The sequence below is a fragment of the Lepisosteus platostomus genome, chromosome 9, assembly GCF_059453375.1.
Source record: "Lepisosteus platostomus isolate fLepPlt1 chromosome 9, fLepPlt1.hap1, whole genome shotgun sequence".
In the NCBI taxonomy this organism is placed as follows: Eukaryota; Metazoa; Chordata; class Actinopteri; order Semionotiformes; family Lepisosteidae; genus Lepisosteus; species Lepisosteus platostomus.
Genome location: NC_142619.1, coordinates 30996460 through 31006821, shown reverse-complemented (window position 1 = coordinate 31006821; position 10362 = coordinate 30996460). Strand labels below are relative to the sequence as shown.

The window sequence follows — 10362 nt, the reverse complement described above, 5'->3', positions numbered from 1 at the left end:
CACTGTTTTAAGAGCTGTTTTTTGTAAATCTTTTTGTATTTTTCTTACTGGGAAGCAGAGCAGTGTAAATAAATTGCACTTTGATATATCTGAGTGCTTTACGGCACTGCTATCACTTGAGGAAAAGAACCAGCTTTGGCCACTGCTTGGGCCATTTTGTGACAGTGTTGTAAGAAATGAATCTGTTTCTTTAGAGTCACACATGGATTTGCAGATAACCATGTTGCTGAAGTGAATGTACTAGGTGCTTAGGAAGAGTTTATTATTCAAATATTGCAAATTGTTCAGTGTAAAAAACTGCTATTGGATATGAAATGCTTCTATTACACTTGAAATGTTAAATGTTAACTTAACGTTCTGTTTTGCTTCTTTTTACACTTTCTAACCTTTTTACACAAGAGCATGGGAAGCAATGGGACAGTCTGCATTTGAGAACTATTTCTGAAAAATTTTGCTATTGCAAAATACCAAATATAATTTAGCAATTGCTATTTGCTATTTGTGCCCCTTTCCTTGCTTTCATGCAATCACTCGGGCGTCAGGATGATCATAATCGGGATACCACACCCTGTAGTCCAAAGTGCTATTCTGTTCATTCTGTGCCAATTTGACTTTCAAAATATTCCGGTGCACTAAGGTTAATTGTAGCTGCAGTTGTTCACATGGATATCGCGTAGCCATATTTTTACTTAGAAAGGCACTATGTCATAAATAGATAACATTCAAAAGTTACTCTGGTGCCAGCAAAGAGATGCCCTCACTCATTCTGACTGGGCACCTGCTGATCTTTGTGGTTTGTGAATCTGCTGCTTGGCAACCAAAATCCTTCTGTCTGTGCTGATCTGAGAACTTAAGACGGTGCAAAATTGAAGTTTGACGTATCAAGTTAGAAAAAAAGCAGCACATGTGTTGTGCCTTTTCTTTTTTGTTAAAACCAATGATATACAGTACTGTAATTTGAAATTGCATGTTTGTAGCAGAATCGGGTAAAATAAAATAAATAATTTCCCAGGTAAAGTCAGAGAAGATTTATTAAAAAAATATGCTGTAAGAACAGATTTAAAATCAAATTGGGAAGCTTTTATGTGAAGAAGCCACTTCATAGATTTAAAAATCTAACTCAGCACACTGTTTCGAGCATAGTGAAGTTAATGTTAAAGAGTCATACATGGTTAGAGGCTGTTACAGCAATTGAAAAATATTTAGATAGAATTCAAGACCGGGAAAACTTCTGGCAAATAACTTTTTAATATAAACAAGTTCAGAGTGTTACATGAAGGTTGCAAAAACATAAGCTAAAAATATAAAACGATAATCAGAGAGATTAAGTAAGCTGCATGTGGAAAAGATTTCAGTATCAATGTTGATAGGAAATATTAATCTTCCAGATAATGTGGGTAAGCAATAAAAATGGCAAACAATTTTAGGATATATAGTTCAAAGTGAAGAATTTCAATCAAAGGATGTTACATTAAAATCATACAATACACCAGTAAAACCTAATTTAGAATATTGTGCACCATTCTGGGTACCTCATTACAAAATTATATTGCTGTTCTGGACTCATGCCCAGTGAACAGCAACCAGATACATTTCTGGACTCAAAGGAATGTCCTACAGTGACAGGCTGAAATAACTAAATCTTTTCAGTCTTACACAGACACGACTTTGAGAGGACCTGATTCAAGTACACAGAATCCTTAAAGGCATAGCGAAGGTCAACCCAGTGGGTTATTTCAGATTCAACATTAAAACAAGACACAGCCACAAGTTAAATGGACAAGAGAGTGCGTTTTAGGCTGAGAGCGGGAGGTAAAAAGCCAAGTGTTTTGTGGAAGTCTAAAACATGCTGCCCAGCCAGTGTGTTCCTCTGGCGTCTTTGAAGAAATAGCCGAATGAGATTATAGTATCACTGCCTGGGCTAGATGGGCCAAGTAGACTCCTCTCATCTGCAATCCTTTGTTTTCTCATGTTCAGTTTTAGGAAGAATGGTGACTTTGTCAGCACGAAGCCACAATAGGAATGACATAACATCCAGAACAGATATACTATACAAATGTTGGATATTAAATCAACAGTAATGTTTTTTAATGAAGAAACCCGATGATTTCCGAGAGTAAATAATTTTGAGAGTAATGAAGTTGTATAAAATAAGCATATATATGCATAAAGTAATATGTTTTAAAGAAATGTATGAAACAAGCTGCTTTCAAAACTGCAAATTATTATTATTATTATTTTTAGCATTTAAAAAAAGGTCTGTACAGTTACAATTAATTATCATTATCTACTGTAAAAGAAACCTGTTCCACTTTCCAAACTTTGGTGTAGATATGTACTGTACTAATTAACAATTACAATTTAATAATTGGGAATGAGCTGAGCTATGACTGTTTGGGAAACTTTTCTATAATTTCTATAACTAATTATATCTTTGGTTTTATACAGTATGTACGGTATCTAAGGTAAGGTAATACAGTATAAGATTTTTTTCCTTTTCTAACAAGACCAAGAACAATGATCAACTACAGTAACTCACACTAACAAATGAGATTTTTCAAACCATCATGAAAAAAAAGATGAACTAGGAGGATTGACCCCAAAAAGATTAGAAAAGAGTCCATACATTATACCTACAATAAAAAGCTGCATTTTTGCTAATGTATTTAGAAAGTAGAAAAAAGTTTAGAGAACTGACAAATTAATCATCTATTGTGTACTTCCTTAGTTTTCTTAAACCCTTCAATTCCTCTCATCTTTGATTATTCTGAATAATACAGTATATAAATACTTCTACCACTAGAAGTAATAACAGATACTATAAAAACAACAGAAATATTAGAAAAAATATACTTGCCTATTAATAAGTACAGAATTTTCACTTAAGAGTACTAAAGTAATCTGTGGTCTGGAAGAAAGTCATATGAACACAGGTTTAAAGAAATGAATTATATTTTTGAGCGATCTGAGGAATGTTTAAATATTAAAAATGAACAGCAAACGTCAACAGAAGAAAAGCACCAGAGGATCGTAATGGCAATCAAATGCTAAGGGAGATTAGTTTCACCGTGACTGCCGTCTCTGAGATCTGGTCCGGATGAGAAGGGGAGCTGATTATTGAGTTTCACTGCCTGTCTATCAACGGAATTATTCTTGGGTCACCTTCTCCTATCATCACAAGTGATTGAGGGACTGTGCATGTACAGTATACGGGCGGTCCCTGTTGAAGCGGGATTCTCCTTGCTCTACATGTTCTACGGTATTGATGAAATTGAGGGACTGAATGTAAAAATTAATCAAGCAAGTAAACAGCGAGCAACGTACGTTGCTTGTAAATTATTTCATTCCAGAAATGAAACACAATACTGTGAAGAGCAAAATCTCTCTATATAAAAAAATCTTATTCTTGTAGGGAATGAAGTTGCACAAGACTCACCTGCAAGATAATGAATCGTTATTTTACCACCACGCAATACAGTAGGTCACTGATCCAACCACTGGATCAAGTTTTAATCGCTGACTTCAAATACGTGAACAGTGTGCGAAAAACAAAATACTTCCGTGAAGCAGCTAATGACTGTTTTGGTTTGATGAGACTACAATTTAAAAGGAGTCAGTGAAGCTGTTTCTATTTTGTGTTTTTTAAAGGTTATAGGTACATTAAATGTATATATCCATGTCTGAGATTATGTTGGGAACATATCTCAACCTAACAACATTATTCCTTATGGATATTGTCTTTTTTAAGTCAGTTCGCTATAAGTTGCATTATTTTAGGAATGTAACCTGGACTTATAACAAGACCCTCTGTACTGTAATTTATTTAGAAACAGGTGAAACACTCACTCTAACATATGGTCCCTAACTCAACTCTATTCCATTAATTCTTAAGGGAAAAACCTCCCGTTTTAAGTTGCACGGGCAATGTTTATGCTTTTACAGTCCTGAAACCTCGATATTTACATTGTTCATATGAAAAATTCCCCTTTATGCATCATTTTGCTATACAGTATGTCACAACTTTCTGCTTCTTAACCCTGGCATATATCTGGGACCACCTGTATTGCAGTTGTAGTTGAATCAAGGTAACCTTTTACATTGGCAAGCATACTGTACACATTTCAGCTGTACTCTGTGCTCTGTACATGATCTCTCACCTTGATGCTTCTTTCAGAAAAAGTTAGGAATTAGTTTAACACACAAATTGTTGTTACTGTTTCTCTCCTGTGATGCTGGATGATGCATCTATGCATTGCAAATGCTGCTGAGACAACAGTGTTGAACAGCAACAATCTAGTACTAGATTTTATAACTTCAGTGACAGATTTCAGTGACAGGCTCTTCTCGGAACATGTGCTTATCAATGTGAATACAATTATTTTGCATCCATTTTGGATTCTTGATCTACTTACTGGCACCGAAAGTTTCCTCGTTCAAAAGTCAAACATGACAAAGTTTAGGAGTATGGTTTGTTTTTCCTAGAAATAACCTGCACTAAGCAAAATGAAAAATTGAGATGTAATAAATGGAGTTTTTAATGAAAGTTCGGGAGGAATGAAGGCAGCCGCGCTCATTCGACACAGCTGCTGCAATTCTCACTAATCCCGACGTAAGCAACCGGTCTCCATAAATATCAAACGTCACCCTCTCCTCTTCCTCGTTCGTTTTCTGCATGGTTTGTTTTTGCCTAGCTCGAATCCGTGCTCCCTTCTCATGGATCTACAAATCCGCCGCTCCGATGAAGACCTTTTCTGCAGCGCAGGAGACTCTCCTACCCTTCTCGTCCAGTCCACCCCCCACAGCTCCCCTCACCTCCGTCTCATCGCCTCCTTCAGCCGCCGTGCCACATCAGCGCCGCTCATCTCCCAGCCAGTCCTCACAAGATCCAACTCCTCGTCGAAGACTGCGTTCCGCCGTCGTAGTCCCTCTCTCATTACAAACCCAGCCTTCCCGTTCCTCCACGGCAAAATCTCCAAATAACCCCCGCTTCTCTTGAGGATGTCCCTGCTGCCGCGCTTCATGCACATCGGCTCCCCCTTCTCCTGGATCATCTCTCGCGATTTCCAACCGGACCGTAGCAAGCCTCCAGAGGATACTTCGAAAACATGGCGTCCATTTTAAAAGAAACGCTTCCAAAAAAAAAAAAAAAAAGCTTTGTTTTCCCCGTACTTAACCGCAGTCTACACAAGGAAACATCAACTCCCCAGCTTCCCCCGGCGCTCTCTGATGACATCACCCGCGCCGTCGCCACTCATCCCAACGTGAGGACCCCGAGGCCGCCCGCGCCTCTCCCTGTCGCATCTTCTGTCTTGTCTTGTCCTGATATATCCGTGTCTGTCTCTTCCCCCAAGCAATCCATTCCTCTGCTGAACAACTGCACCTAGCCTCTCCCACCCAGCCTCCTGCCCTAAACTCCTTGCTGCCGAGTCTAAGGCCCCAGGCTCACGCCCCTTCCCCCCCCCCCCCCCCCCCCCCCCTTCTCCGCTTAATCTAATTTCTGCACTCTCCTGTCTCTACCTCCGGCGTCCAACACGGCTCAAGCTCCGCCAGCTTGGTGCCTTCGGCCCCGGTTTCTTTTCTTTCGGCCCATGCTGCTGTCTCCACGGCCCGAAGGCCAGCTAGTAAACGACCCCCAGCTCAGCTAGCAGGCGGCCCTTACCCTCCCCCACCCCCTGGCGTCCAAGACGACTCGGCAGCCTCCTCAGTCCTTAACGCAGCCTTCGCTCCTGCTTCAATTCCCAGCAGTCTTCGGCTTCCATATCCCAAGCCACCGAGCTTCAGGCCCCAGATCCGTCAAACCCCTCCTACCACAATCTGCTTTCCGCTCTTCTTCTCTCCTCATCTTCTCCCTTCCCCGGTGTCCAACACGGCATCCGTCATCCCATGCCTTCGGCCCTGGATTCCAATCTCCCCTTTACTAAGGACTTTTTGTCCGAGCAGCCGTTCCTCTCCCAGCTCCTCCTAACACACTAAAGTTTAGTCCTCCTCCCATTCCCTTTTCACTCCGGCACTCTGAGGTGCGGACGTCAATCTAGCTCACTTTCTCTCTTCCTCCACTTACAACTCCGATTCTAGAACAGTCGACTGCGGCATGATTTCCATTACTCAAATCTTCTGACCCTCACTCTGCTTCAGTCCTTCGAATTTCCGACTTCTGCTTGGCTTTCAGCATTTTCCACGACATCACGTGCTCCGCCTTTCCCCAACGTCATCAGGAACTCGACGATTACATGCACAGCATCCCCGATCTATCCGTCCTTTTCGAGGGCTCCCTGTTCTACGATTACCATAAGCAGTTCTTGGCCGAGGCCGCTGCCCGCCTACTCCAACGGAACCAGCGCACCTACTAGGGAGCCCTGGACATTGAGCTTTACCGTCGCACTTTCACTGGTGTCCAAGCTCTTTCCTGCGACTTCTGTTCCTCTTGGACACATTCATCAAATCTTTGCCCAGGTACCGTCCGCAAGCCCAACCTCGACTCCGCCCCTTCTCCCCCACAGCATCTATTCTCCCGCCAGGTCTTCTTCAAACCTTCCCGGTCCAAAGATGTTCGCAGTCGCCCCATCGTGATGATCAGAGGCCAACAAATTCCCAACATCTTCAATTCCTCTACACGTACCTCTCCCCTTCGTCGCTTCCTTCACATTCGCAGCTTCTGCGGCGAAGCCCATGCTCGCTCTGCCTACCCCTGCCGGCCCTTCCATGCTCGCTCCACCTTCAGCGTTCCCAAAAGACTACTGGCTTTTCTGTCTAACCCAATCGACATCCCCGCTCTTGCTTTCGGCCTGCTCCATCACCCCGACCCCTCTTCCACCCACATCTTACTCGACGGCCTTTCCTTCAGATTTTCACCAGGCCCGTGCACACTTCCTTCTTCCTTTGTCTTTTGCAAAAACATTTGCAATCTGCCACCGCCGATCCCCAGTCCGTTGATTCCTTGCTAGCATCCAAAGTCGAGAATGGTTTCATGATTGGCCCACTTGACTCTTCCCCATTCCCCGCATACCACATCAATCCCATTGGTATAGCGGTCCGTCTGGGCGCCTGGCTCGCTAAGGCCAACATCTCCAGTGCCGTTAAAATTATGCCTCCTGACCCAGACCTCTGGCACCTCTTCGGAGTTCATTGGCAGAACAAGTTCTTTGCAGTCCGCCTTACCTTCGGACGTAGGAGTAGCCCAAAAACATTTTCGGTACCTTAGCCGAAGCTCTCGGCTGGATCCCCTCGAATAACTATAAGCTTCCTTTTCTCGTCCACCTTCTCAACGATTTCCTTACCATAGACTTTCCTCACACCCCACTTGCAAGAGCCTCCACCACACTTCTTTCCGTTTTTAGGAAACTAGGGGTACCCCTTGCCATGGACAAAACAACTGGCCCCTCTCATATAATCCAATTCCTCGGGATCACCCTCAATTCCATCAATTTCTCCGCTTCCCTGCCTCGCGACAAAATCGACAGGATCCAGATGTATATCTCTATCTATTCTTCTGCCAAATTTCGCACAAAGAGGGAACTTCTCTCTCCGCTCGGCCACCTCAATTACGCCATGCGTATCATCCCTCAAGGACGGTCTACCTTCTCGACCTCGCCTCTTCCGTGCCCTCTCTTTACCACCACGTAAGCCCTTCAGCCAACTGCAAATCCGAGCCCAGGCTTTGGCAGCTTTTCTTGGCCAACTCGAATGGCATATCTCTTTTCTACGATGACCTCCTCTCTGACACTGAAGATATCCATCTTTTCACAGACGCAGCCCCCTCAGTCGGTTTCGGAGGCTATTACAAAGGCCAATGGTTTGCGGCCCCTTGGCCTCCTGATTTCTCTCCAATCCCTCTCGCCAACCAGTCATCAGCCTTGTTAGAAATATTTCCAATTGTCGTCGCTGCTTCTCTTTGGGGCCACAATTGGAAACATAAACCATCCTCATCCATTCGGCCATCCATGCAGTAGTTCATATAATCAACAAAGGAAGGTCTTCATCCCAATCCATCATGAAATTCCTCTGCCGCCTTAAATGGATTTCTCTCACACATCAATTCATCGGCGTAGCTGCTCACATTCCAGGTCACCTTAATGAGATAGCTGACTCTCTCTCTCGCTTCAGGAACTTGGCACCAGATGCAAGACCGAACCCGTGCACAGTATCTCCCTATTCGGAACTCACGTTCCTCCGAATTATCCTTTCCATCGCTATCTCCAGCCGGCCCAGCAAACTATCGCCCCTTGAACTCTCGATTCTTACTGCACTGCCTGGAAGGGCTTCCAATCCTTCCACCTCTCTGCGAACATAAAATTCTGTTCTTTCGACATTCTCACCGCATCATCCTTCGTTCGCTATCGTAGAAACTCACTCAAGGTACGAGCATCCACCACCAAAGTATACCTGTGCGGCATCCACTCCTTTTCGGCACGATCCGTCCATCCCTTATCCACCCTCGAATCACTCTCCTTAAAGGCTTTTCAGTGGCTTGAAAATCACTTCCGAACCTACGCGCACCACTTACCTCAGACATCCTTGAATCCTGCATCAACGTTGTCAGGTTACCACTCACCCTGGGTCGACCGCCCTCTTGAATCTTTATTCTTGTTAGCCTTCTTTATCTTCCTAAGGTGCTCTGAAATTACCGCTAATTCCACATCCTTCGATCCTTCTCCTCAACCCTGCTTATCCAACATCTCCATCTTATCTTCTGAGACACTGACCTTCTATCTCAAGAAAAGCAAAACCAACCAACTCGGATCTGCCACTCTCATCTATTATTTCAAACTCTGTTCCTACATAAGCCCTTACGAGCCTCTATCCCATTACGCACATCTTCGCACCTCTGCCGGAGCTTTGCCTACTGCCCCTCTGTTCGCAAATGAGAAGGGCCGTATCATGATACCCTCCTAAACAATTCTCTGGGCACTCCTTTAGATCAGGGGCCGCATCCTCCGCCGCTCGCCAAGGCATACCCGAGTATCTCATCAAGCAACTTGGCCGTTGATCCTCCGAGGCTTACCATGCATACATTAAAACTAACCCCGGTATCCTCAAGCAGGCACTTTCTCCCCTCAGCTGAATTGGTCCAATAATCTTTTGTTTTTGTTTTTTCTGCACTGGTGACTGGGGGTCCCACTTGGTTCTTTTGGGGGTCCTATCCTCCCCGTCCAACGGCCGGGAGGTTGGCCCTCAGCCAAGCGGGTTACGCCAAATCTCCACATCACAATAAACGATTCTAATTTCTCCCAAGCTTTCGGCTGCTGTCATTCCTCGTGAAATGGAGTTTTTAATGAAAGTTCGGGAGGAATGAAGGCAGCCGCGCTCATTCGACACAGCTGCTGCAATTCTCACTAATCCCGACGTAAGCAACCGGTCTCCATAAATATCAAACGTCACCCTCTCCTCTTCCTCGTTCGTTTTCTGCATCCCTCCCCCACCCCCTCTCCACCTTTGCAGCTACCCCATTGGTCGCATGGGGGTCCTATCCTCCCCGTCCAACGGCCGGGAGGTTGGCCCTCAGCCAAGCGGGTTACGCCAAATCTCCACATCACAATAAACGATTCTAATTTCTCCCAAGCTTTCGGCTGCTGTCATTCCTCGTGAACTACAGTACATGCGATATTGCAGTGTGAAATAATTTTGAGAAAACAGTTTTACAGCCTGTCTTTAATTATCTGTTAGTATATTTTGTACAATCTCTGTTGCCATTCTCTCTAGGCTGTGCACTGAAGTCATAAGATAAGATCACTTTGTTGGCCACATACAATTTCCTGTATTACAGTAGGAATTTGTCTTCTCACATACCCCAGCTTGCTCTCCATGAGACACACAGAGAAGCTTGGGGTCAGAGAGCTGGGTCAGCAATTTATTCAGCACCCCTGGAGCAGCTGGGGTTCAGGGCCTTGTTCAGGGGCCCAACAAAGTAGGATTCCTCTGCAGACTGTGGGATTTGAACTGGCAACCTTCTAGCCACAGGCACAGATCCTTAGCCACAGAGCCAACGCACCACCCCCATCAATAGTTGGGTGTGTGGCCAAAGCTGAGAATCATCCTATTCCTCCCTGTTCAGGTTTGCATGAAGAAGTGATTTACAGACAATATGGGTAGACAGAAGACAGAGAGTCTACCTGTAGCGTTACAGTGAGATCACAAATAGCATCTACTGTACAGTATATTACATTGCCCTGGCAGCAGCAAATAACTGATTATATTAATAAATAAATAAGCAAATAAAAATGAATCATAAATTTTGTTTTGTCTGTGTATGCTTTATATATTTTGTATGCTATATTATTCAATTTATTTTTAATAAGCCATATGTTATGTCCTAGTGTGTGGTCCATGTGTGTTTTGTTACTATGTTCCACACTTCCTTTCCCG

General features: G+C 43.9%; 1 pseudogene; it reads left to right on the top strand.

The window, feature by feature from the left end:
- Nucleotides 1-6796: 6796 nt before the first annotated feature.
- Nucleotides 6797-8888, top strand: LOC148654768 (uncharacterized; annotated as a pseudogene).
- Nucleotides 8889-10362: the final 1474 nt, after the last annotated feature.